Source organism: Podarcis filfolensis (assembly GCF_964270895.1).
Source record: "Podarcis filfolensis genome assembly, chromosome: 11".
In the NCBI taxonomy this organism is placed as follows: Eukaryota; Metazoa; Chordata; class Lepidosauria; order Squamata; family Lacertidae; genus Podarcis; species Podarcis filfolensis.
In genome coordinates, this window is record NC_139613.1 from 52656882 (window position 1) to 52684417 (window position 27536).

The 27536-nt window shown below is 43.4% G+C and overlaps 1 long non-coding RNA gene across 1 annotated transcript; it reads right to left on the reverse strand.

The window, feature by feature from the left end:
* Positions 1-16143: 16143 nt before the first annotated feature.
* On the reverse strand, positions 16144-24981 carry LOC310745143. The gene is made up of 3 exons (XR_014539980.1): positions 24755-24981; positions 22587-22779; positions 16144-16366 (listed from the first exon to the last, which is right to left on the reverse strand). It is a non-coding gene; the product is annotated as an uncharacterized lncRNA (long non-coding RNA).
* Between the last annotated feature and the right edge of the window lie 2555 nt (positions 24982-27536).

The window sequence follows — 27536 nt, forward strand, 5'->3', positions numbered from 1 at the left end:
TGTAGTGGTTAAGAGTGGTAGACGCGTAATCTGGTGAACCGGGTTCGCGTCTCCGCTCCTCCACATGCAGCTGCTGGGTGACCTTGGGCTAATCACACTTCTCTGAAGTCTCTCAGCCCCACTCACCTCACAGTGTTTGTTGTGGGGGAGGAAGGGAAAGGAGAATGTTAGCTGTTTTGAGACTCCTTCGGGTAGTGATAAAGCAGGATATCAAATCCAAACTCCTCTTCCTCCTCCTCCTCCTCCTCTTCTTCTTCTTTTTCAAGACCACAGTTGGTTCATGGCTTTTGGTAGCAGAGGAATGAGACAACCAGCAGGGGTGAATGGGTGGGTGGTTTGTATTTTCTGAATGATCTGAAGAGTTTAGTGGTAACTCTTAGCTGGTAAAAAGGGTAAAAGCTTGTAATCTGAATATCTCATGCCTGAGGCTAGTGACTCACCTTTATATTGGTCCTATCAGCCAGCTTTGCACTGATGTGCCAATTTAATAATGTGGTCGGTTTAGTACCCAGACGTCGTATTGTTCCTTCCTTTGTCCATACAAAAACTGTACTGTACTACTTTTTGCTGATAAGTTTGGGGAGAGAGATACTCTCAAAATACCCTACTAAGAACTGGAGAGTTTTAAGAGAAAGAAGCAACTACAGCTGATGGAACTAGTAACATCAGGAAAATAATTTTATCTTCCATCTTTTATAGATTTGGTCTGGGCAGAGGTGGAGATTTACCTTATCTGCTACTGTCAGACAATTACAATAGAACCCGTACAGATAAGATTTGCTGCTCTAGTTTGCGTGCAAAACTCTTTCCTTCAGCCTGTGCTCTTTTTCTTTGCTCTCTTATTAATATGGGTCATCAAAGGGGAAAGAAAAATCAAGTAGTTTGTCCTAAATCATGCTGCAGGAAAGGGATATAACTCCTTACGTTGCCATCAGCTGGACACCGTCACTTCATATATCCAGTGTCTACCGTTTTCAAGCTTCGTTTGGTGATATTATAGACATTCATAAATTACTTCTCAGCTCACTAGGATAGGTTTCTAGGTGGAGGAAAAAAATGACCCTACATTTTACATAGGAATGGCTTGGTTTTTTTAAGTATGGAAAATGATTGATAGAAGTCTTTCTTCCAGTTGCAGAAAATAGTTTGCAGTAGTCAGAGGGAATCTAGGGATTATTCAGCATGGAAAACCCTTTTGAAACATCAGTCTTACATGCCCATCGTGTATAAAATCTCTTCAAAAAGCTATTCTTATCCTTTTGACTATACATCAAGTATTCTCAGCAAGTCTAGACTTTTGAAGGGTTTAGTCTAGAAAATGTATTTACTTCTTTTTCCCCGCAATCCGTCTTCAACGTTTCCATCACAAAACACCCTCAAGCAGTGGTAGTATCCGAAATTTATATATATATATATATATATATATATATATATATATATATATATAGGCACAGAGGGGGAAGTTCATTTTAGGGTCAAGAGCTTGTCCCAGATATTTGACTTCTGTAAGATATCTGACTTCTGCAAGATATCTGACTTCTGCAAGAAAAATAGTGATATAGTTCACATTAGCATTTCATTTTAAACGTATTGTTACAGCATCTGTCTGAACCCGCATGTGAGTCCAGCACGCGCATGTATTCAGATGCACACACCAACAAGAGGTGAGGGATCTTTTCCTACAGTTATAACCTCCATCTGTTTGTGAATATGCGTTTGCCTCTATTACTACTGAAATAAAACTCCAGACACCCGGTACTTAATTCTGGACTGGCGATCCTAAGGACATCTTAAATGCCAGACAGGCAACCCAGTAATTTTTAAGAGGCATACAAATATCTTTACATTAAGATTCTCGAGAGACACGTTAACAAAGAAGGCTTGGTTTATTATATGACATGAAAATGACAGAATACATATGTGCAGTTTCAGACAGTAAAATTGCAAATTTAAGTAGGCGGCAAATACTTCCATAGATGCACACCTTGATCTAAAGAGTGGAAGAATCCCTATCTACTCTCAAAAGCCTACAGAAGTGAGCCTGGCAATTTTGCCAGCAGCATTCACACTAATAGAAGTTAATGTAAGTTCTGGAGGTGAGAGCATACCTGTCCTTAAGCACATGTGTATTTGTTCCTTTTGAACAATGAATTAAGGTCCTCAGCTGGGGACAGCAAAAATGACTGTTTTGAATGTGGGCTATTTTCTTGGTCAAGGCATGGAGAGGAACTGAGCAGTTAGTTTTACAGTGCTGTTGAATTCATCCCATAATTTCCTGTCCTCTTCTCACCTCTCCCATCTTGCAAATGAAGTGTTTGAATGAAAATCACCCTAGTCGGCTGTGACTGAACTGGCAATCTTTTGTCTGCTTTTGTCTGCCTTACCATTCTATTGATGGTCTCCATTCAGGAGTTAGAAGGCACAGTACTTGGCAACTTGATTTACATGTGTTAAACTTTACAAGGTGAGAGGGACTCAGGAGATGCCTGAATGCCTTTCAGAAGATGGGGCTCAGATCAGGCTCGTACCAAGGTCAAGCAATAATAATAATAATAATAATAATAATAATAATAATAATAATAATAATATATTATTTATACCTTGCCCATCTGGCTGGTTTCCCCAGCCACTCTGGGTGGCTTCCACCAAAGTATTAAAATACAGTGGTCTGCTATTAAACATTAAAAGCTTCCCTAAACAGGGCTGCCTTCAGATATCTTCAAAAAGTCTGGTAGTTGTTTTTCTCTTTAACATCTGGTGGGAGGGCGTTCCACAGGGCAGGTGCCACTACCGAGAAGGCCCTCTGCCTGGTTCCCTGTAACTTAGCTTCTCGCAGTGAGGGAACCGCCAGAAGGCCCTCAGCGCTGTACCTCAGTGTCTGGGCAGAACGATGGGGGTGGAGACGCTCCTTTATGTATACTAGCAAGGTTCATAACAGGGGAATGCTCGTCAAATTTAAGTTATGTCAATCTTTAGACTTATGCTGTGATCTACAGAGATGAAACAGACAATAAGTTCAGATTGAAACCCATACCTGTTCACAATAAAAAAGGTAAAGGTAAAGGACCCCTGGATGGTTAAGTCCAGTCAAAGGTGACTATGGGGTTCCGGTGCTCATCTCACTTTCAGGCTGAGGGAGGAGGCGTTTGTCCACAGAAAGCTTTCTGGGTCATGTAGCCAGCATGACTAAACCTCTTCTGGCCCAACGGGACACCGTGACTGAACCCAGAGTGCACGAAAAGATCGTTTACCTTCCTGGCACAGTGGTACCTATTTATCTACCTGCACTGGCATGCTTTTGAACTGCTAGGTTGGCAGGAGCTGGGACAGAGCAACGGGAGCTCACTCCGTTACGGGGATTCGAACTGCCAGCCTTCTGATCGGCAAGCCCAAGAGGACCAGTGGTTTAGACTATAGCACCACCTGTGTCCCAAGCAATGGGAGCTCACCCCATCACTGGGATTCGAACCGCCAACCTTCTGATCGGCAAGCCCAAGAGGCTCAGTAGTTTAGACCACAGCACCACCTTCACAATACTGGGCACAAGTCAATGTCATGCTCTGAAAGAAATTGCCTACATGATCTGCTGTTGCTACCAGGGAAGGAGAGGTGGAATGGCATGGCAGTGGGGAAATTAGTGCCATGGAAACTTCTTTGTCATCTCAACTCTCTTCCTCCCAGTAAACAGCAGCAACTCAGCTGTCAGGAGGTCAGGTGAGCATCACCATGCTGTCCAGATTGGTTTAAAGACTAATGTCTTACCGCTTTCCTCTCCCTCAGTCTGTGTGCATATTTGTAGAAAAGTAAGATATTGGTTGGAAAAATCTGTATGTCTCTAGTTGAAACAATGGTCTCTAGTCTCTAGTACTCTTTCCTCATACAAGAAAACTTTCAAGTCAAAGCCTACGTCTAAGACTTACCGTCTCCCCTAAGGTGGGAGCCCAATTCTTTGTTTTATACAGAGGAACTGCTTTGCATTGGAACTGTGCTTTCCAGCTTCACCCGTGATGCATTCTGGAAACGGACTCAGCTCTTAAAAGACTCTTAGAATTACTTCCTCTTCAGTTGTGTGGGCAATTTCTTTTAGAAAAGTCCCACTTAAATCGTGTCTGAAATTCCGTATACAATGCTTGCCATCTCCCCTTATTAAATGTCTGCCTATATGAGCTAGAAAATGTTTCCTCTTGAAATTTTCTAGCCCTCTTGAAGTTTTATCTCTTATGTACTCCCCCTGCCCACTTTAAATCTAAGAACATTTAGGAGGCCTCAAAGTATCTCAGAAGGATAATTGGAGAGTATTAGTATCAAAGCCAGTTCCTCCCCACCCACCCCGGTGAAAGTTGATTTATAAAGCTGGGCGCAGGCTCCCTCCCACCCACAGTGATGCTGCGATAAAAGGCAGGAGGGATTTTACATTTAGACAGTCCTTTAAACTTGAGATACAGAGAATATACTTATTTTGGAAGAAGGGGTGTAACAATGAGATGGAGGAAATGGGATTTCTGATAAACAATGCAAGGACAGCAAGAGCACAATCCAGACCCTGTGTTGGGCTCCCTCCTATACAGATGCTTCATTGGCCATACTGATAGTCATTCTGTACTTAGAGACCTGCAAACCCCCCCCCCCAAAAAAAAACAGAGGAGGGAAGGGAGAGGAGAGAGGAACAGAGGAAAGTCTTTCTTTCTTTCTTTCTTTCTTTCTTTCTTTCTTTCTTTCTTTCTTTCTTTCTTTCTTTGCCTAGCCTTGCTTTTCAAGGATCCCAAAGCAGGTGACATCAATAAATGATGGGCTACGCCATCAGGCCTATGAATTAAAATGACAAGACACACAAGGGTAGGGGGGTGGAAAGGCAAGGCAGAGGAGATTAGTTACTCGAGGTCAGAACAAAATGGCCAGCTTATAAGTGACCATTGACATCCAATTCAGGTTGGATTGATTTTCCCTTGCTGGTTTTCTTGCTTAAATAGCAATTGGTGGTGCTTGTTCCTTTGGCCAGAGTGCCCCTTTTCTTGCTTCTGCTGTCCTTGGGTAACCATCACTTGGAGATTTCTTTCATACAAGGAGGTGGGAAGAACCTTACAGTTGCTCTTTTTCTGGCCGATGGATGGAGCCAGGTTGGTCTCCCTCTTGCCTTGATGCTATTCCAGGGAGGTTGAGGGTGTAGCTGTTGGTCCCCAAGCTAATGACAAGAGCCAGAATGTGAACATTGAAATTTGTCTCATATTGAGACACATCTAGCTCAGAATTGTCTGCATTGCTTGCACTAGTTCTCCAGGATTTCAGGCCAGGGGTTTGCCCAGTCCCAGGGCAACTGGTCCTTCAAGACTAGCCTCACAGAAGGAACTCCACTTTGACATAGAGCTGTGACTGGGAAATGTATGACTGAGACCAGGTCTGAATTCAGAAGGATAGGATGCAACTGCTTTAATCCAGGCCGTCTAATAATCTAGGATTCCTCCTCCCTAACTGAAATACATTTGCTCATATTGATCGCTTTTTGCTTGGGCTCCTTCCTTTCCTCCCAACCATTTGTTGTGTCATCTGCTGTTGAAATTTCGATTACAAGTCGTCAGGGGAGACAACAGCCCGTCCATCTATTCTTCTGTAAAGCAGCACACATCCCAATGGTGCCATAGCCATAAATAATTAAAGCAGTGAATTCCTACTATATCTGATCAATTTTTATTATGAGATCTCTTCTGAAAATAATTGTATTCAGAACGGCCTTTGAAAGAGTAAGGGAAAATGTAAATGACTATTTGTGATGATGAAAGAAAGAGCAAACATGCCAGTGAAATGGCTGCTTTAAGCATTCGTTTTAGTAACAAATGAATGGAGTGGGGGGTGGTTGGGGGGGGGAGAAAAATCAATTTTAGAAGATTGGCCAATAACTCTTTGAGGAGAGTATGATCTCTGTGGTTCTAAGGGTTGTCTTAATGCACTAAGATTGGTGCGTTAGAAACAAACACTTCAAGATTATGAGAAAAGCCTGATTAGCACTTCAGTGTGGCTGAAAGTAAAGTTCATAGAAACCATGTCTGCAGCTTCTGCTTCTTTCTCTGGGTCTGCTGCTGTAGTTCAAAGGAAGCCCAAACCTCATAATTGTAGCTCAGGAAGACAAATGTCCTTCCATTTTCAAGAGACTGAAAAGTGGATGCGAAAGGTTACAAAGCAATAATAACTTTTAATGGTGACAGAATACTCAAAGGAGAGCCGTTAAGAAAACAGCATGAAAGAGAAGGAAATAAATTCTGACTGAATCACTTGACTTCGGCACTTGCAAGTTATAACACGGTTGAAATTTAAATGGGGTTGTGTCACATCTCTAAAACTAAAAAGAAATGAGGCTGAATGGTTTATAGGAGTGATCTGTGGGATTAAAAGCTTGGGAACATCTATGTTAACTCGTCAGATATGGGGACAGCCACATTTGGTTTGTTGGATGTGGGGTCTGATTTAGCATCCAAAGGGGCCTGTGGGTGAGGCTAGCTGAATCTCCCCCAGTTTTCACACACATTTTCTCCCATTCCATCACCTTAAGCACATTTCTCTCAACCAGAAGGCTCATAGTGTCAGAGCTGAACTAGTGGTGGAAGACAAGATCTTTGGGTGACACAAGGTGGATTAGTAAGGCAGGGGAGGAGGGAAGTTAATTTGTCCCTTGGACATTAAAACTGATCTGCTGCCTCTGCTGTGTCACTGCCGGAGCATGACCTCAGCTTTTTGGACTTTTGGGTTGGAAGGATCTCCAGTGACAGAGACCAAACGAAAGCCTTAGCTCTAGGCTGTGAGGGGAAATGTCTCCTGAAGGTGATTTCATTTGTGTGAGGTCAAGCCGACTGCAGGAACTCTCTGCTTATGTCAGCGTTCCATATAATTTCTATTCATAAATATTAGCAACAGCTGTACGAACCTTGATAGATTATGATTTTAAAAGGCAAACTCACTTATTTATATTCGTTCTTCATTGCACATTCAAGGGATGTTAACAGTTCGCTTGAAGAAGAAAAGGATAACGGGGTGTGTTTCAAAGGCTATTTCCTATAAGAACTGAAGACTCGTGGCCAGAACCCACTGTCACAGCCAGCTTCAATATATTGGTTGCTTCTCGGTCTGATTACAAGCCCACTTGAATGCAATTTTCATGTGCAGATTTTTACAAATTGCAGATTAATGCTGGAACAGGATGGAGCTTATTAACAAATGAATAGGAAAGTGACATACACCAGACTGCTTCATGCCCACTCTTGAATTTCAGCACTCTTCTGCCAGCCATTTGCAGGAATATGCTAAGGGCATCCCTCCATTTGAGGTGGAGAGACTAAGAGATTATGGCTTTTGTAAGAGCAGCTACTGATTACATGGAAGAAATGAAGACCTGAACTGAAAACATTAGGGTCTGCAGCTCAGTTTCTCAGCCATGAAGGCAGGAATGGGGAGCCTAATGTTCTTTAGATGTTGCTGGACTCCAACTCCCATCAGCCCCAGCCAAGAGGGATGAATAATAGAATTGTAGAATTGGAAGGGACCTTGAAGATCATCTAGTTCAACCCATGAAATGCAGGAATATGCAACTGTCTCATATGGGGATCGAACCTGCAACCTTGGCATTATCAACACCACACTCTAACCAACTGAGCTATCCAGAAATGCCTTGAGGGCCACAAGTCTCCCACCATGACACTAAGGTATATTGGCTCTCAAATGGGCACACACTTGCAGTGCATAATGAGTGTGGTTCTGGAGACTTGTGGTCATCACAAACAGAGGCTCCTGTGCTAGAGGTTGTCATGAAAGTGGGCTTTCGTTTGGCATCTAGACCTCGATTCCCTTTGCCTTTCACTTGTCATCTGCATCAGTGCAAATCCTCTGACAGTATCTCCTCCCGATGACAAGGTGAGCTTTTTATATCCACACCAAAGTTAATTTGTTCTGTTGTAAATGCTCACATATTTACTATGGATGTGGCAGTGCATAAAGGGTCACTTTGTCTATGTACCTCAAATATATTCCCAGATCTAGGGCAGGTCTGCCTCTACCTACCATAATTATAATATGTTATGTTACTTGTTTCCATTGATATTTTTACTTTCATAAACTGAAAATCCATTTAGCTAACTGCCCCAATTTTTATATTTGGCAGCTTATTGCAAATACTGAGGACCTAACTGGGACAAACCTTTTATTATATATCTTATCTGGCCTTGCTCTTTCAGGTGTTGCCCTTGAATGGGAAACTGGCCGGATACGTTTGACAAGCATCTTGCCCTTAATCATTCTGAGTTTGGCACTGCCAGTTATTTGTAAAGTATAACAAACTTCTCAGTTTCCCCTTCTCAGAGGCTAGAACAGCCAGCTTTGAGGGCTGTCTTTTACTAAATCAGAACTGTATTTCATTTCTCCTTTGGCCTATCTAAAATGGCCTCTCTCTTTTACAGAAGGCCATATTATGTTTCCTAACTAGGACAGGTTTCCAACAGGGGATGTAAGCACACAGGAAGTTACATTATACAGAGTTTGATTATGGGATCATAGAATCATAGAATTGTATCTAGTCCAACCTCCTGCAATGCAGGAATCTCAGCTAAAGCTTCCATGACAGATGGCCACCCAACCTCAGCTTTAAAACCTCCAAAGGAGGAGATTCCACAACCTTCCCAAGGGAGACTGTTTCACTGTCAAACAGCTCTTACTGTCAGAAAGTTCTTCTTGACATTTAATTGGAATCTCATTTCTTGTAACTTGAAGCGCTGGTTTGAGTCCTACCCTCCAGAGCTGGAGAAAATGAGCTTGCTCCATCTTCCATGTGACAGCCTTTGAGATATTTGAAGATGGCTATCATATCTCCTCTCAGTCTCCTCTTTTCCAGGCTAAACACACTCAGCTCCTTCAACTGCTCCTCAGAAGGCTTGGTTTCCAGACCCATGATCATCTTGGTTGCCATCCTCTGCATCCTCTAAATTGTGATACCCATCTAGCTCAATGTTGTCCATACAATAATGGACACTATTGTACTGCAATATTTTGCACAGTATTGTACAGCAGTTCTACAGGGGATATTCCCAGCCCTACCTAGAGATGTGTTGCAGTTAGAGGGATTCATGTCCTATTGCCACTTTCATATAAAACTTCATCAGTAAGCAAACTGCATTTGAACTAGTTTGGGCACAACTGGAAATATTTATGTAAACCTCACACCATGCTTTAAAATGTTTTCAGTTTCTCAAATATCATAATTAAATTAATTGAGGATTTGTAAAAAAAAAAAAAGGCAGAAATGCTGCTGTTGCTAAAGCATAAAACATCTGCAGTCACTATCCCATTGCATGTTATACACGATCGGTGTGTGGAATGTGGGAATACATTCATTCTTAGGTTACAGTATTTCTAGTACCTTAATAGTTTTGCAATCTTCCATACTAGGACCAAACCACATGGATACAATGACAATGGGAAAAGAAAAGAAAAGAAAAGAAAAAAGGCACAAGTGATGAATATGAAATTTGTGATTTTATTTTAAGAGTGCATTACAGTAAAAACTGGAGTGTTAGCTTTAATGCGATCACATTGTAAAGCCACCGGCAATCATCTGTTCATAAAAAGAAACGAAGACTTCTTAAAGGAAGAGGAAGAAGCATGTTTAGTTTGCAATTTTTCTGGAAGTTTGTAGTGAATTAGGAAGTTAGGTACAGCTCTTTTTCTGTCAACCCCCGCTCCCTGCCCCTGAATGCCAAATACAGTAGTCTTCTTCAGGCCCAGGACTTCTGAGCTTCACTTGCAATGTGATGCCAGCATCACTCCGACAGCATGGAGCTTCCCCTTTTGCTTATGAACTGTGAAGGTGGGTGAAAGTGCAGCAGACAGCCCCAAAATGGGATGTAGGGAGGGGAAGAGTCTTAGTTGGCCTGGGATCTGTTGGGTCCTGAGGCAGCCTCACAGACATCCTGTGATGGCATCAATACCAAACCAGGCTTTATCACTGCACCAGCTCCAGGGTGGCATAAACATCTGCCTACCCACCAACTTTCATCCTAGTCACCATGTTCAGCATGGCTAGGGATGCGGGTGGCACTGTGGTCTAAACCACTGAGCCTCTTGGGCTTGCCAATCAGAAGATTGGCAGTTCAAATTCCTACAACAGGGTGAGCTCCCGTTGCCCTGTCCCAGCTCCTGACAACCCAGAAGTTCGAAAGCATACCAATGCAAGTAGATCAATAGGAACCTCTGCAGCGGGAAGGGAAACTGTGTTTCCATGCGCTCTGGTTTCCATCGCGCTCTGGTTTCCATCACGGTGTCCCATTGTGCCAGAAGCTACTGTTAGGTCCTTCATGAGACATCCACCAGCTTCTAATCACAGATACCAGCAGCCTTCAAGCAAGCAAACTTGCTTTATTATCACTCCTTAGCATCCCACTGCCAGAGGATTGCCTCCTTCCATTCACCAGTTTGCCTCCTCCAAGTGGAAGAAACCTGGGCAGTGCTGAATATCACATCCATTGCCAGGTGTATCCTGCTGGAAACAGAAAAGGGCTTTCCCCTTGGCCTGCCTTTATATCCACTCAGTTGCCAAGTGCTTTTGTGACATTACAAGAAACCCACAGCCAATGGCAACAGCTGGGGAGGCATCATCTTCATTGCTTTGAGCCTCACAATAGCAGGTGGACCTATCAGGATTGTGTGCTTGTTTATTTGGGATGCGGGTGGCACTGTGGTCTAAACTACTGAACCTCTTGGGCTTGCCGATCAGAAGGTCAGCGGTTTGAATCTGCACGACAGGGTGAGCTCCCAGCTCCTGCCAACTTAGCAGTTTGAATGCAAGGCAGTGCAAGTAGATAAATAGGTACCACTACAGCGGAAAGGTAAATGGCATTTCCGTGCACTCTGGTTTCCGTCATGGTGTTCCATTGTGCCAGAAGCGGTTCAGTCCTGCTGGCCACATGACCCGGAAAGCTGTCTATGGACAAACGCCAGCTCCCTCGGCCTGAAAGTGAGATGAGTGCCGCAACCCCATAGTCGCCTTTGACTGGACTTAACCGCCCAGAGCTCCTTTACCTTTTTTTTTTACCTAGATAGGGTGGTCAAACCTTGCTTTGTTAAACTCTGCCAGGGTTTTAGTTAGACCTCAGTGTTCCTTCAAACTCTGACTAGTACATGGTAATATATTACATCCCTCAATGGACTATATCAACAGAAGGAAGAAGTTAAAATCACTGGAGAGCTGTGACTCCCATGAAAAAAGAGCAGTCTCATATCTTTTACTCTCCTCTCCCTCAGCTAATGTTTCATAAGTAAAAAATGCAATATGCAATGTAGTTCCACAAGCAGCTGCTAGGGAAATAGAGTGTGTGACGGGTGTGACAGCACTTTTTCCTCTCACGCTGTTGGGCCCGCTCTCCCTCAGATAAATTGCCCCCACCTCACTGAACAACCCTTTACCTGAAGGTTTCTTTTCCTTTCCTCTTATAATTCTAGCCCAGAGTATCCTGCGGGCGACCTTTGTGAGGGGGTATTTAGCAAGTTGTAGTCTCAGGTTTTCTTTAAATAAACAATAAAGATTTATTTAAGGCAAGATAGTATATAACACAAATGGATTAAACTTAGGTTACTTCAGGCATACAGTACGATTACATTTTAATTCGTCCTTAGTTGTTTTTGCATTATAGGGTTGGTTCCTTTATACGGTGATACTTTCTTTCAGTTATCCACCCACTTTAGCAATCCTGCTCCTGAGGTACCTTAAGCAATAGACCCAAGGGCTTTCCACACACCCCTCCCTTCACTGGCTTTGGGAGTTTCTTCTTTTCCTTAGAAGATCTCCCCTCCAGACTAGATTTGAGTCCCAAGTAGGCTGTTCCTTTCCAGCTCCTACTTCTCCTGGCTCAACCTCTGTCTCCCAGTAAAATTTCTGATCTATTCCTCCTATAGGACACCACACTCTGTCCTTCACAATGGAAGTTTCTTCTTCTTCTTCTTCTTCTTCTTCTTCTTCTTCTTCTTCTTCTTCTTCTTCTAATTTTTAGGGAAGCTTTTAATGTTTGATGTATTACAGTATTTTAATATTTTTTTGGAAGCCGCCCAGAGTGGCTGGGGAAGTACAAATAGCAATTTATTATAAATAATAATTCCTTTTCTTCTTCTTCTTCTTCTTCTTCTTCTTCTTCTTCTTCTTCTTCTTCTTCTTCTTCTTCTTCCCAGAACCAACTCTTTCTCACTTTCACTCTTTCTACCTCAACCTGTCTCCCTACCTGTCTCCCGACATCTTCAACCTCTAACTTTGCTGTCTCTCAAATCCTCTCCTTTTAAACTCTCTCCTGGAACCACAGCCAATCAGAGGCTGCCGTTCATTAACCATTTGCTGGCAGGGAAAGAAGGAACTTTGTTTTGTTTTTTGATCCAACTGATCCAGCAAAACCAACTTTTCGTCACAGAGGGCAGGCAGAGAAACTTGAATTACAATGTCATCGCTTTGGGGATTGCAGAGAAAGAGATGGGTATGCTACTGAAAAGAGTAACCCCACAGATATTGATACAGACGCATATGCATCTCCCTGTGGAGACCAGGAAATAAGAACAAAGGTTAGCAACAAACATACAGCCTTCTGCACGCAAGTGTTCAGGTGAATGCCTGTGACACTTTCCCCTTTACATTTTTTTGTTTGAATTGGTCTTTTTTGTTTTTCAGGAACTTTCGCTGTCCCCATCATCATTTATTTAGAATCCAATGCATGCCCACATTTTTTATTTATTTTTTGCCCAAGAGGAAAATGTGGATAGATTCATTGATTAGCTTTTCAGGCTTCATAACTGTATTTGGTATAATGTGCTATTAAAAATTCCATGGGAGTTTTCCAAAAGGCTTTCCTGTAAACTCTATTTTGAGTAACAGAGTCATTTAAATTTAAATTAAATAACCTGTTGCTTCTTACCCTCCACCCCCTCTGCCATTAGAGGCTGGTAAGAATGAAAATTAATATCCCCAAATTACTGTAACTGTTCTTGTGGAACAGGCAGGGCATTGTAAGAAGCCCATCCCTGTCGCCTTTTATTTAAAGCTCTGCTTCTTGCTCATTATAGTTACGCTTTCCATTTTGCATGTTGAGGGAATCCCAGACCTCAAATGATTCTGAGGGAAACATTTGTAGGATTTCTCTTTATTTCCCCACCCTCTCTAAGCACTTTTGTCTTTGAAGAATCCTTTAGAATTTTCTTTAAGGTCAGTGAATATACTACATACTGAAACTTCAGAAGCTCAGGTAGGTAGGCGTGTTGGTCTGACACAGTCGAAATAAATAATAATAATAATAATAATAATAATAATAATAATATTGTTCAGTAGCACCTTAGAGACCAACTAAGTTTGTTCTGGGTATAAGCTTTCACATGCATGCACACTTCTTCAGCTATACTGAAACAGAAGTCACCAGACCCTTATACAGTGGACGCTCGGGTTGCGAACATGATCCGTGCGGAATGCACGTTCGCAACTCACAGCGCTGTGTCTGCGCATGCATGGGTTGTGATTTGGCACTTCTGCGCATGCACGACCGCTGAAACCTGGAAGTAACCCGTTCCAGTACTTCCAGGTTTCAGTGGTCCATAACCTGAAAAAACGCAACCTGAAGCATTTGTAACCCAAGGTATGACCCAACCCAAGGGTGGGATGGGGTTTTTTCTCAGAAGGATAGTAGGAGATTTATTTATTTATTTATTTCATAAACTCAAACAGTCATTAATGTAGCCTTCCCAAGCTTTTGATAAAGGGAGAAATCCTATGCCCAAGAAGCTGGCGTATGTGAAGTCAGCACAAAGTTATACCAGATCTAAACCTCATAAAGCAATAGGGCCCGGGGTGGAGCAAGGTGGGGGCAGTGGGGGTGGACTGCCCTGGATGTCATCACCGAGGAGGGTGACATTTGGTGTACTGCCCACCCACGACTCCTGCCTGCCCCGAGCCGTCGGGGGGGAAGGGGGGAGTTGCACCGCTTTGCTGGCTGTCTTCCCCCTTCGTTTTGACAGCCCTGCGTTCCTGGGCTGCAGGAGGAGGCAGGCAGGCAGGGAGGGAGATGGTGGGAAGGAGGCTGGCAAGTAAACAAGCAGAGGGTGGGTGGAAAGAGAGAAGCAGAAGCTCCCTCAAGTTAAGACCCAAACCTTGTAACCCCCCAAAAAAGCTCAACAACTTTGGCCGACCCTCCCCTTAAAAAAGCTCAACAATGACAATGTGTAAATCACAGTCAGTATTTTTATACTGTGAGTAGATCACAGTCTCTTGGGAGTCCAACTAGATTTCAATGTGGGGGGATGTGTGACAATAGATTTTCCACACCGGATACCACCTGACCTTGCTATGCCACTGAATAGGCCTGCTGCTGTTCTGCCTAAGCCTGGCAGGGAGAAAACAAGGTTTAAGCACATAAGCACTTGCCCCTCCTGCGGGTTTCATCAACTGAAGGAATGGGTTTCTGTGTAGTAAGTTTAAAAACTGGCTCAACCCCCCCTTTTGTTCTTTCAAAAGAGAGCACTTTTAAATGCGTAAAACTTCAACTGTTGAGCAAAACCACAATAAGGACACAACTGCATAAACAGTTCTGTCCTTTATCAGGACAGGCAAGGGATGGCCTTGGCTCCCCAGGGGAGCAACGAAAACACGTCAGAACTTTATCTTATGTGCCGACCACAAAATACGCACAAGACCAATGTCCGGGAAAAACGCCAAAAGTGTGTTCCCGGAGATTATGACGTCTTCCCAGATAAGAGTAGGAAGAGGAAGATCCTTTTATGGTCAGAAGTACAGGAAGGAAGATCCTTTTATGGTTGAGCGTACCAGAGCAGGAACATATGTGATGTCAACCTGTGTACGTAGGCCGACGTGGTTGGGCTCCTAGGGGAGGAGTGAGAGGGTGCCTGGAGGATATATATACTGCATGAAACCTGTCATTTCTTTGGACTTGCTGTGGACTTGATCACACAAGTGCCTTCTGCTATCCGGAGAGCAGAATAAACTCTTTCTTTGAATCAACCTCAGGTGTCGTTTGACTTCTTTCCTCCTGTCCCAGAGCAACGCTGACCCAATCGGTGAATTCCAATAAGGCTACACAAGTGATATTCAAAAGCATTACTGCCTCCAACCATGGAGACAGGGCAATAGCCATCATCGCTGGTAGCCATTGATTGCCTTATCTTGCATGTTTTTTTCCAGTTCTCTTTTAAAGCTATCAGAGGTGCATTGGGAAGAGGCCACAGGGCCCAGCAAGGCCCTCCGCCACTGTGTGTAAGCCTGCTGAGGCCTTCCACTGCAATGGGTAGGCCCAATGGGGCCAGCCCTTCAAGATTGAGGGGCTCAGCCTCATCACTGCATACTGGCGTGGGGTGGGGAGCTGAACTGCCCTCAGCCCCATAGAGTTGGCGCCTATGAAAGCCATTCAAAATGGCAGCCATCACTACCTCCATTGGAACTGTGTTTCATAGTTTCACTATAGACTACATGACTACTTTTCGAAATCTGTCCTGAATCTTCCAACATTCAGTTTGGAAACTGATACAGGGACAAATAGAAGAGGACGCCTTCATCCCAGTATGGCTCCCCTTTATCACATACACAGAACAACACCACCACAACAACAAGAACCCACCAACAGCATCTGAATAAATTTTCAGGCAAAATGGGAAAAGGTTCTGGGGAAAAACACAAAATATGCTCTCTTGGTAAAAGTGATTAACATGAATTGGGACCTTCCAGTGCTATCCTGTGCATGGTTAATCAGATGCAAGCCCTCCTGAGTTAAATTGGATTTATCAATATGTTACTGCCTTGTGGTAGCAATTTCCCCACTAATATTTCTAAATGAAATCAACAATCATATACTTGTTACTTTTACTGCTGCTTTATTCACATGGAGCAAATCACTTCCCCTGGTCTGTGAGCATTGTTATAAGTTCTAATAATCTTCACATTATGTTGGTATCTTTTTATGAACTGACTAGATCAGAACTACCATCTGTCATTCTCTGCAAGTGGCTGAAAATGACAAGAGTACTATTTTCGATTAAATTGCAAGTAATTGTGTGACTGCAACTGTCAGAGAATTATCATCCCTTTTTGGATATATATATATATTATTACTATTATGATTATGCGCCCTTAACAACCTCCCTTGTCTAGGTACATGATGTTCTTTCTTTGTGCCTACTGGAAACAGCAGAGATACCATCATGGTACATAGATAAGTAAGAATTCCATCTTTGGTATTTTCGCCTTCTGCTTTGTCATTTTTATGACTAACCCTTAAGGCTCTGCAGTTATCCCTGCTTCACCTTTCAGGTAATACATATGCATGTCTTGATCCATTCAAAAGAAGTGCTCCTCCTAAAATAATAAGACGAGAGAAATAATAGCTGAAATTGGCAACTGCAAAAGCAATAGATCATGGTAGTCTTTGATTAGCACTCAGCGAGCTCCTCCTGAGTTATGGGAGGCAGTAGCATCTACATTTCCTGAGCCAAATTATGAGCCAAATGGAGTCTGAGTGTTGCAGGGTCTGATGCCTTCCGCATCTCCTTCCCATCAAATCATCCCTGTAGAGGCCCATAACATATCAAATCAACAGCAACAGTTCAAAAAAACATGGTAGAAACGATTAGAAATAACCATAAGTAAAAACGAAAGAATAAAAATCTATGTGCAACATTATATAGTAAAGAAGAAGAAGAAGAAGAGGAGTTTGGATTTGATATCCCACCTTTCATTCCCCTTCAGGAGTCTCAAAGCGGCTAACATTCTCCTTTTCCTTCCTCCCCCACAACAAACACTCTGTGAGGTGAGTGGGGCTGAGAGACTTCAAAGAAATGTGACTGGCCCAAGGTCACCCAGCAGCTGCATGTGGAGGAGCGGAGACGCGAACCCAGTTCCCCAGATTAGGAGACTACCGCTCTTAACCACTACACCACACTGGTAAAAGGACCCCTGACCATTAGGTCCAGTCGTGACCGACTCTGGGATTGCGGCGCTCATCTCGCTTTATTGGCCTAGGGAGCCGGCGTACAGCTTTTGGGTCATGTGGCCAGCATGACTAAGCCGCTTCTGGTGAACCAGAACAGTGCACGGAAACGCAGTTTACCTTCCCATCTGAGCGGTACCTTTTTATCTACTTGCACTTTGACGTGCTTTCGAACTGCTAGGTTGGCAAGAGCAGGGACCGAGCAATGGGAGCTCACCCCGTTGCGGGGATTCGAACTGCCAACCTTCTGATTGGCAAGTCTTAGGCTCTGTGGTTTAACCCACAGCGCCACCCGCATCCCGCAACATTATATAAAACAATACAAATGCCTTAAACTAATTCAGCAGCTTAAACTAAACAGTACTCTATAGAACAATACAAAAAACCTGATGCTGTGGTCTAAACCACTGAGTCTCTTGGGTTTGCCAATCAGATGTTTGGCGGTTCGAATCCCCATGATGAGATGAGCTCTGGTTGCTCTGTTCCAGCTCCTGCCAATCAAGCAGTTCGAAAACACGCCAGTGCAAGTAGATAAATAAGTACCACTGCAACGGGAAGGTAAATGGTGTTTCTATGGACTCTGTTTTCCGTCACGGTGTTCCATTGCACCAGAAGCAGTTTAGTCATGCTGGCCACATGACCCAGAAAGTTGTCTGTGGACAAACGCTGGCTCCCTCGACCTGAAAGCGAGCAAACTGAAACTGATACAGGGACAAATAGAAGAGGACGCCTTCACCCCAGTATGGCTCCCCTTTATCACATACACAGCCCAACAAGACGACAACAAGAACCCACCGACAGCATCCAAATACTTTTGGCTTTTTAAGCCTTCCTCCCATCACAATTGCAAAGAAACCGCAGTGCATCCAGCCACAGAAAACCAACCACACGCTGCCCTCCCAATCTCTCTCACTACCAAGGTCCTGTAACAAGCGAATAAAAAGAAAACCTATCCAGTTGATGCTGACACAAAAAAACCCCCACACAAACTAAGTAGAAGAATTTATATTATTTGCCACCACCCCACCACCCTTTTTCTCTCCCCAATCTTATACTGCATACAACACCAATGTCTTGGAACAAATATAAATGATCTATAGAAAACTCAACCTGAAAAAGAGACAATGCGTGTACTTTACAAAAGAAAACCTTTAATATTTTTTTTAAAAAAAATGCACCCATATCCAACACTTTGGATCCAATGGAATCACACTTCTGTACCAATCAGTTTCCGTCTTCATCTCCCCATCTTTCTTCCTTTTGTAAAATAAGACACAATTTCTACGATTAATTTCCTTTCTCTTTGTGTCCTATCAATTCAAATGATGGGACTATAAGCAGAGCCTTAACTTTTCCCCTCTATGCGCCCCTCTTACATCTCCTTTAGTTGTAAAATACATAATAAAAAGTCTAGTTTAAATCATAGAGGTCATTATGAGATGGGTAGAAGAGTAGTTTCAAGTACACAGTGCTGGATCTGCCATAAATTAAGGGCACATCGGAACTTCCTTGTGTGCCGCATTTCTGGAAACAGGTTCATGCTTTAAAGCTCTGTGTCAGAGTGCTGCTATTATTATTTTTTACCTCCAGCACTTTCCCCATGAAAACCCATTGGAAACAATTCTGCAGAAAACTCAAAATGCTGTTGGTTCCAATTCAGCATCAAGAGAGTGTTTTCCTGAGGAAGGCTGTGGGAAGTACTTGCACACAGACTGGTAAAGACTGGGGCAGGGGTGGCGCTGTGGTCCAAACCACTGAGCCTCTCGGGCTTGCCAATCAGAAGGTCGGTGGTTCGAATCCCCATGATGGGATGAGCTCCCGTTGCTCTGTCCCAGCTCCTGCCAAACTAGCAGTTCAAAAGCATACCAGTGTGAGTAGGTAAATAGATACTGCTGTAGGGGGAAGGTAAACGGTGTTTCCATGCGCTCTGGCACTTGTCACAGTGTCCAATTGTGCCAGAAGCAGTTTAGTCCTGCTGCCCACATAACCTGGAAAGCTGTCTGTGGACAAATGCCAGCTCCCTCAATGATCTGAACTGACTTTGCATATGTTTAAATTTGTGCTAACTTTCTCTGAAAGACTTCCTTAATGGGTTGAAATGCTGACATTAGGTTCCGGAGCTACTAGGGAAGAAAAAATGTTTCAATTAACTGTTGAATGTCATCAGCAAGCATCAAAATTTAAGATGTCTGTGGTGGTGGGTTTTTGTGTTACTTAAAAAATGAACATTAAAAATTGTGAAATGTTGCCAGGTTTTCAATGTGCATAAAACTTATTTTCAACTGTAACTCCACACAGATTTATTTGGGAGTGGTTCCTATGGGTCAATAGCACTTACTTCAAAATAATTGTGTTTAGACTGATAATTTGAATTTTGTGTTTTGACAATAGCATCTCTTGGTGGTTAGACTTCTTATATGTGACTGTTACATTTAAAGTACGTATCCTTAAGTTTTTGTTGCCATTTCTTAAACTACAAATGAATTTTCAAGACTGCTTCCAGCCACCTACTGTTGCTCTACAGATGGAATACATTCTCAAGAAGTATAAGTGGGTATCTGCTCAGACGTGTGTGGGTTGATAGCACAGTTCTCTGTCTTCTCTCTCTTTCCTTTCAGTCTTTAAACTTCTCTAGTTGAATAAGATTCATTCACTTTGGCCTTATGCCTTGGCAATTAAACATCTTATTCAGAAAGTATCTTCATGCCACAATAATTGCAACTAGTGCTAGACTGAAGTATTTGACCCAGAAATTCCTGTAAATTAGATTAATTTTCAGGGGAATGCGTGAATGTTAAGGATTTTTGTCCTTTTAAATATGATATTACTGAGTCTCTTTCCCTCTTTCTCACTCACTTCTACAAAAAGATAGAAGCCTTTGACACTGTTTCAAGCTGCTCTCAGCAGCACATCTATATCCTTGGAAAAGAATAGCCCATGAGAACAATGCTATATTGTGATTCATTCCTGCAGGGGGCAAGAAAGAGGTTTGGTCAATCCCAACTAGGTGACTTTCTTGTATATAGGTATGTGTTTGGTGTTGCCCATATGAATGCAGGCCTTTAAATGTTACCATAGTGTCATAGGGTGATTCCACAGAGAAGCTTGCAATGTTTCCCATTCATACCTATTCACCCAAATTGGAGGGGAGGGATATAGAAGATGTGAAAACCTTCCACTGGCTTCTTCTCAAGCATCAACAAGTCCCGCCTCTTCTTTTTGCATTTAGTCCTTCTCTTCGCACCAGGTGCAAAGTCATGGCTTAGCTAGTGAAGAAGACTGAGATGGAAAAGGAAGCAAGAGGTCAGAGGGGACATGCTTTAAAAAAAATCAATGAAAGGGGACTTGAGATCAGAGCTGGAAACACAAGCTTTACCTCTCTCCACCGTTTGACTAGTAAACACAAGCTACACATTACAGCTGCAATTCTGTTTTAATCCAATTGACTTCAGTTGTCCAGTTGTCTACGGAGATCATCTGTTAGGGCAACCAGAGCCGTCTCCGTCCCAAAACCAGGACGGAAACCGGACTGAAATGGATCTAATGCCGATGTTTCCTCCAGAAACCTACCAAGCTGTTCAGCAACCGCTCTCTCAATTACCTTACCCAGGTATGGAAGATTTGAAACTTGGCGGTAATTGGATAGGTCTAAGGGATCTAATGAAGCTTTCTTTAAGAGTGGACACACCACTGCTTCCTTCAGTTCCCCTGGGAATGTCCCCGTGTCAAGGGACAAATTGATAATTTCAACGAGGGGGGTCCGCGCAACATCTGGATACTCCCTAATCAGCCAAGACGGGCACGGATCAAGGAGGCAGGTGGTGGGCCTACCAACTTGGAGGAATCTATCCACATCAGTAGGGAGTATCCAATCGAAATGGTCCAACACTGGACCTGAAGTCAGTCGAGGGGCCTCCAGTTCAGTCACTGTATCTAAATTGGCAGGGAGGTCACGGCGGAGCAACAGGAGTTTCTCCGCAAAAAAGCTTGTGAATGCCTCACAGCTGTGGGTCGAATTTGTGCTTAAATTTGGTTGTCCTCCTAAGGACGTTATTGACCTAATTATTGTAAAAAGTTGTGCCGGGCGAGAGCTAGCGGATGCAATGGAGGCTGCAAAGTAAGATTTCTTAGCAGCTTTCATAGCCATCTCATAGGCTTTCATAAGTGTCCTATAAGATGTTCTTGAGGCTCCGTCACGAGTCCGTCGCCATACTCGCTCTAGCCGTCTGAGATCCCGCTTCATTTTCCGGAGCTCCTCAGTAAACCAAGGGGCCCGGTTTCGACGGGGTCGCAGAGGGTGCATAGGCGCGATCTCATCAATGGCTGCCAAGAGCCGGTTATTCCAGTCCTCAACAAGGTCATCTAATGAGTCACCAGGAGGAGCAGGGTTCCGCAAGGCTTGTCGGAATCTATCAGGATCCATCAGTTTTCGCGGACAAGCCCAAATAGGTTCGCCACCCGAGCCGGGGAGGAGCGGGAAGTCAATCTTGGCTTTCAGAGCATAGTGATCAGACCATGGCACTTCTACAGAGGGGAGCATGATCACATCTATGCCAGCCCCAAAGATTTAGGCAGTCTGTGCGCAAGATTGAAGCCTACATATCATATACTGTGGTTTTTAAAAAGAGAGAGAGAAAGGGGATGGAGGAAACATTCAGCAAGCATGCTAAAATTCCACGCAATGCACTTTGGAGCCAATCTTTACTGTCTCAAATCCTTGGCAGCATAAACAGAGAGAATTTCCAATTAAAATAATAGAAGCCTTCGAATAAATGGTTTCCTACAGGGGATGCTGTAGTAGATTTGATTCTCAAAGCTGTTTTGTTTGATGGCAGCTGGAGCCAATTTGTGTCCACATTGAGCAGTTCATATTTGCCACCAGTAAAATGCTAAGTCTGTAAAGTATCTTAAAGAGAAAAGCAGTCTGTGCTATGATGGAAACTTAAGAGAGGGAAAGAGAGGGATAAATATCACTAAAGACAAATGTGGAACAGGTAATCACCAATTGTGGGACTATAATTGCCCACTTGGTTTAAATTAGATTTTCTGCACTCACTCAATCAACACACGGCCCAGTGCCCTGCAGTTTACATGGCAAGGCTCTTATCTGCATTGCAGTTTCTTCTTAAAAATTGTACATCAGCAAAGATTTCAGCTTTGCTAAACAGTTGCCTGTTCTCTTGTGCCAAAGCCCCCAAGCCTAGCAGCAGAGATTTCGGCCAGTTTGTAAGTATAGAATATGCATTGTTAGATGGACTCTTCAAGCTGTGGATAGGCTATTCATTTGGGTCAATTCATTTAAACATGAAGATTTGTTTGTAAACCTTCAAAGCCTTTAGTTATTCATAAAAAGGTTCATATACAAGCTGTTAACATGAGATTTGGGGAAGGTAGAAAGATAACCAAGGATCTGTCAATGCACTTAATTCAGCCAGGAAGGTGATCTATTATATCCTGGTGCACTAAATTCCACTAGGGTTGCCCAGGCTGATCTTAAGGGTGATTTTTTCCTAGGGAGTGTGTGTGTTTTTTAACCGTCTCCAAAGTCACTGGCAATAAAATCATTACATGACAAAAACGGATGCTTACTTTGTTTGTAGAAAGCTTCCAGGCAGAGCAATCCTACCAGGAATATGTGTGCTGGGGTGGGCAGGGGTAGAGAATCCAAAACTTACAAAGCCTTCCAGACATGCAGCAGGATGGTTAAGTGGAGAGAAAATTCATTCTCTCTTTCCCTTTCTGGGATTTTCTTTTTCGTTTTACAATTTTCATTACATGGTTTCTAAGAAGAGAGAGAATGCATAATAAGAATAAGAATAATAAGAATATAATTTATTACTTATGCCCTGCCCACTCTGTGCGTCTGCCAGCAGAATATTAAAAACACGATAAAACATCAAACATTAAAAACTTCCCTAAGCAGGGTTGCCTTCGGATGTCTTCTAAAAGTCAGATAGTTGTTTATTTCCTTGACATCTGATGGGAAGGTGTTCCACAGGTCGGGCGCCGCTGCTGAGAAGGTCCTCTGCCTGGTTCCCTGTAACCTCACTTCTCGCAGTGAGGGAACCGCCAGAAGGCTCTTGGAGCTGGACCTCAGTGTCCGGGCTGAACAATGGGGGGTGGAGACATTCCTTTAGGTCTCCACCTCGTGGTTCAGGGTATGTTGAGGAAACAGGAAGGCTGCAGATCCTTCTGACTCAAGTGATCCCCTGATCTATCACTACTAACCAATGATACAGATCTGACATTAGTAAAGCAGGGGTTGTTGAGGTTTCCACAACAGCTGGCAGAGGCCTTGTGAGACCTCCCTCTCAGAGGACAGCCCACATCTAATGGCCTCTGGGTCCATCTCCCAGGGACCATGCCATTGCATCCTCAATGGATTTTGATGACTGGTTCTGCTAGCTCAGGGGCGGCCAACTCCCAAGAGACTGTGATCTACTCACAGACTTAAGGTCTGGCAGTGATCTAGCCCTAGGATTCAGGCCAAAGTTGTTGAGCTTTTCTTAGGGGAGCTTACAATCTACCTGTTGGACATGCCTGTGCTACTGCAAAGGCAAGGAAATGCAAATTAGGGTTATGTTCTATTTTGAGCAATGGGTTCAGCAGCAGCAGCAGCAAGGCTTCTCCATGCAGAGCTCTGGCATGCAACTCCATAAGACTTGAGCTCAAATGTTATTTCAGCAGCAGTCATCCTGGAACTGAGCTTTAAATAGGTGCCGCACCTCTGTTTCACAGCTCATTCCACTTTCCATGAGAGGACTGCTTTCAATTAAAGGGACCCAGCATACATTAGCAATCACTGACTCTGAATGAGCAGGAAAGATTGTGATTGCCTAAGGCCTTCTGAGCTGGAGTCTTTGGATCAGAAAGGTCCTGCCAAAATGGGCGCCTTTGGGGCAAGTGCTTCTGGTTCAGTATCTGCATCTGAGGGATATTCCCTTTCTCATTCTCAATCCCCAGCCTCATCCTCTAAGGGGAGTCTGACCACAGGTTCATGACAGACTTTTCCTTGAAATAGGAAAGAAAGTCAATGCAACGGTGAAAGTGCCTTGATCCACAGGGTGGTCAGGGTACTAGATTGTGCAAGTTAATATCCATATACAGAGGTCTGACGCCTTAGAGGTTCTCCCCAGAACAGTAGCAGCAAGGGAGAGAGGAACTATGTGACTTTATGGACAGGGCTAAGGACACACAAACACACACACAAAGAGAGGTGTCCCCCCCCCAAAAAAAAAGACTAAAAGGGAAACTTTTTATTTATCTGTTTATTTATTTAAAATATGTAGAGGTTTCCTGTAGAAAACCCATTCAAGATGCCTTACATCATGGGTAGGCAAACTAAGGCCCGGGGGCCGGATCCAGCCCAATCGCCTTCTAAACCCGGCCCGCAGACGGTCCAGGAATCAGCCTGTTTTTACATGAGTAGAATGTATCCTTTTTAAAATGCATCTCTCTGGGTTATTTGTGGGGCCTGCCTGGTGTTTTTACATGATTAGAATGTGTGCTTTTATTTAAAATGCATCTCTGGGTTATTTGTGGGGCATAGGAATTCGTTCTTTTTTCCCCTTCCAAAATATAGTCTGACCCCCCACAAGGTCTGAGGGACAGTGGACCTGCCCCCTGCTGAAAAAGTTTGCTGACCCCTGCCTTACATGATAGAATCAGATAGAAATGCACTGCAAGTAAGGAAAAGAAAGTACTGTTAACTCTCTTCCTTATGTTTGCTGCTCCAAACTATTGCAAATAAAGCCCACCTGTCTGTGAATATGTCTGCCTGTTGTCCATTGGCTGATCTTCTATGGTAGGTCCATTTTGAAAAGATTGCAGAGTTCCACCCTCTGGCATAGCATTCAGAAATGAGCAGTTGACATTCTCCAGCTGGCTGCAACTTACATTTTGGAAGCTGTTAGCTGCATTAACAATAACGTCAAGGTCAGTGCCATCGACCAAATCTTTATGGTAATACTACAATCTATTTGGGGTTTCTGCGGTATACCATGTCATTAATTAACTTCAAAATAATAGTTCAAATGGAGAGCCCCCAAAGATCTGCAAGGATCAGCAGTCCCACACTTTACACTGAAGATATACTGGTTTGTGTCTCATGCAGCAAACATGTAAAGAACGAACATCCTGCGTATGACTTGAAACATCCATGTATGTATATATGTCTGAGACCTCTGGTCCATTTGGAGTTTCAGATGCATGTACATTGATGTTTACAAATGCTTCTGTGATGTGGGCACTATACAGCAATTGGGCTTGCCAAGTAATGAATGGAGTTTCATTCTGATGAGGATAACAAGACCACAGCTAATAAACCTTTTGCCAAAGAAACCCCTGACATCAACAGTAGCCCAGTTCACATAATTGCTTGTACGACAAGAGGCAACAGGCTCTGTATCCTGCTGTTTGTGCATTATTTTGTGGGCAAGTCTGCAACATACCTTTTAAGGTAAAGGTAAAGGACCCCTGGACAGTTAAGTCCAGTCAAAGGCAACTATGGGGTTGTGGTGCTCACCTCGCTTTCAGACCGAGGGAGTCGGCAGTTTTCCACAGACAGCTTTCTGGGGTCATGTGGCCACATGACTAAACCGCTCCTGGTGCAACGGAACACTGTGACAGAAACCAGAGTGCACGGAAACGCCATTTACCTTCCCACCACAGCGGTACCTATTTATCTACTTGCACTGGTGTGCTTTCAAACTGCTAGGTTGGCAGGAGCTGGGACAGAGAAACAGAAGCTCACCCTGTTGTGTGGATTCAAACCGCCAACCTTCTAATCGGCAAGCCCAAGAGGCTCAGTGGTTTAGACCACAGAGCCACCCACATCCCCGCTTTACACCTTTATCTGTACACAGAGGTCATCACAGTTGAAAAAGCTGGTTTCCCAACTTCATGGAAAGCTGCCTATGTGCATTTGCGCAATGGAGACATGAACCTGCTCCTGCCCACTGTTATACAAACTGAGGCTGAATCAGGTTGTGTACATCATTTTCTGATGGGAACTGCAATAGAAAAGCTTGAGTTCTTATACCAAGCAACTTGTGTGAGCAAACCGTTAAAATCCTGTCTTAACACATTGGATGCAACATGCCGCCCACATGGCATTGCCACAGCTCCTTTTGTCAGTACATTTTGTTATTTTAATATCAGTATGAGGAAAAATATATGTTGACAGTAGGCTTCTATGATCCTTTTTTTCTTTTTGTTACTGAGCCCCTTTTCTGTGGAGTTTAATTATAATCTGTCACTGGAATTTGTCACAGCTGTCTTCGCTCCAGATCCACAAATCAAATGAGGTGTTTGTTTCAAAGCCATGGGGGAGAGAGAGAGAAAGAAAAGGGTTTCTTCAATGTGGCCAATTCCTGCTTGTGTGTGTGGTTTCTCCTTAATATTTTTAGAGCAGAAAACAATAAGCAATATCATATGGAAGAAAGAGAAACACACACACCTACAACTGCTTTGTGCTTCTATCGCACCATTCAAAACATCTAACGCAATGAGTTTCAAACAGGGTTAGTATTCTATACTTCTGATTCCTGTTTCAGGTCTGGCGGACAATGTTTTTAAGATTAAAGCTCAAAGTTGGGTGGAATTCAGTGGCATTTGTTAGTTGGAAACATCTAATTAGAACTTAAGAGAATGCCCAGAAATTCTTCAAAGCCAGTTGATTTTTCAATGCATGTAACAATGTAACATGGTTCGTCTTTCCATTCATGCTAACCACAGAATCTTTAGCAACTGGGCAGGTTGTTCAGCAGTGAGCAGCCTGATCTAGTATTTTAATGAAGTTTCCTCAGGACAGAAATACAATTTGTGTGATTATTTCTTTAGTTCTTAAAACCTCACTTGCAGTTCCACTCCTAAGGTTGCGTCCCATCTGCTGATAGAAGGCATCTATCAACAGCAGGAGAGGGAGGAAGGTTTCTCCCTCCTCCCCGTAGTCCCATTCTCCCAAAAATCTCCTTTCATTGTTGGGGCACCCCCCCGGCCCAAATTAAGATATTCACCAATCACTAAAATCACCACAAATTACCACCATTACCTGCTCCAATGATTCCTTCTATCGACAGAGAGAAACCTCTGGATGCAAGAGAAGCTATTGCTGTAAGGAAAAGTTTGGCAAGTACAGTGGACGCTCAGGTTGCGAACGTGATCCGTGCAGGAGGCACATTCGCAACCTGCAGCATCCCCAACCCGCAGCACCGCGTCTGTGCACGTGCGGGTTGCGATTCGGCACCTATGCGCATGCACAAAGTGTGATTTAATGCTTCTGTGCATGCACAAGCGCCAAAACCAGGAAGTAATCCGTTCCAGTACTTCTGAGTTTCGACACATCCGTAACCCGAAAATGCGCAACCTAAAGCATCTGTAACCCAAGGTATGACTGTAACACTTTTCCTGTGATGATGAATGGCCACTGAATTCTGCACCATTTGCAGTTTGTAAACTGTCTGCAAAGCAGCCTAATGTATATTGCACTGCAATAGTCCAACTTAGATGTTCCCGGACCATAAACAACAGAAGTTAGAC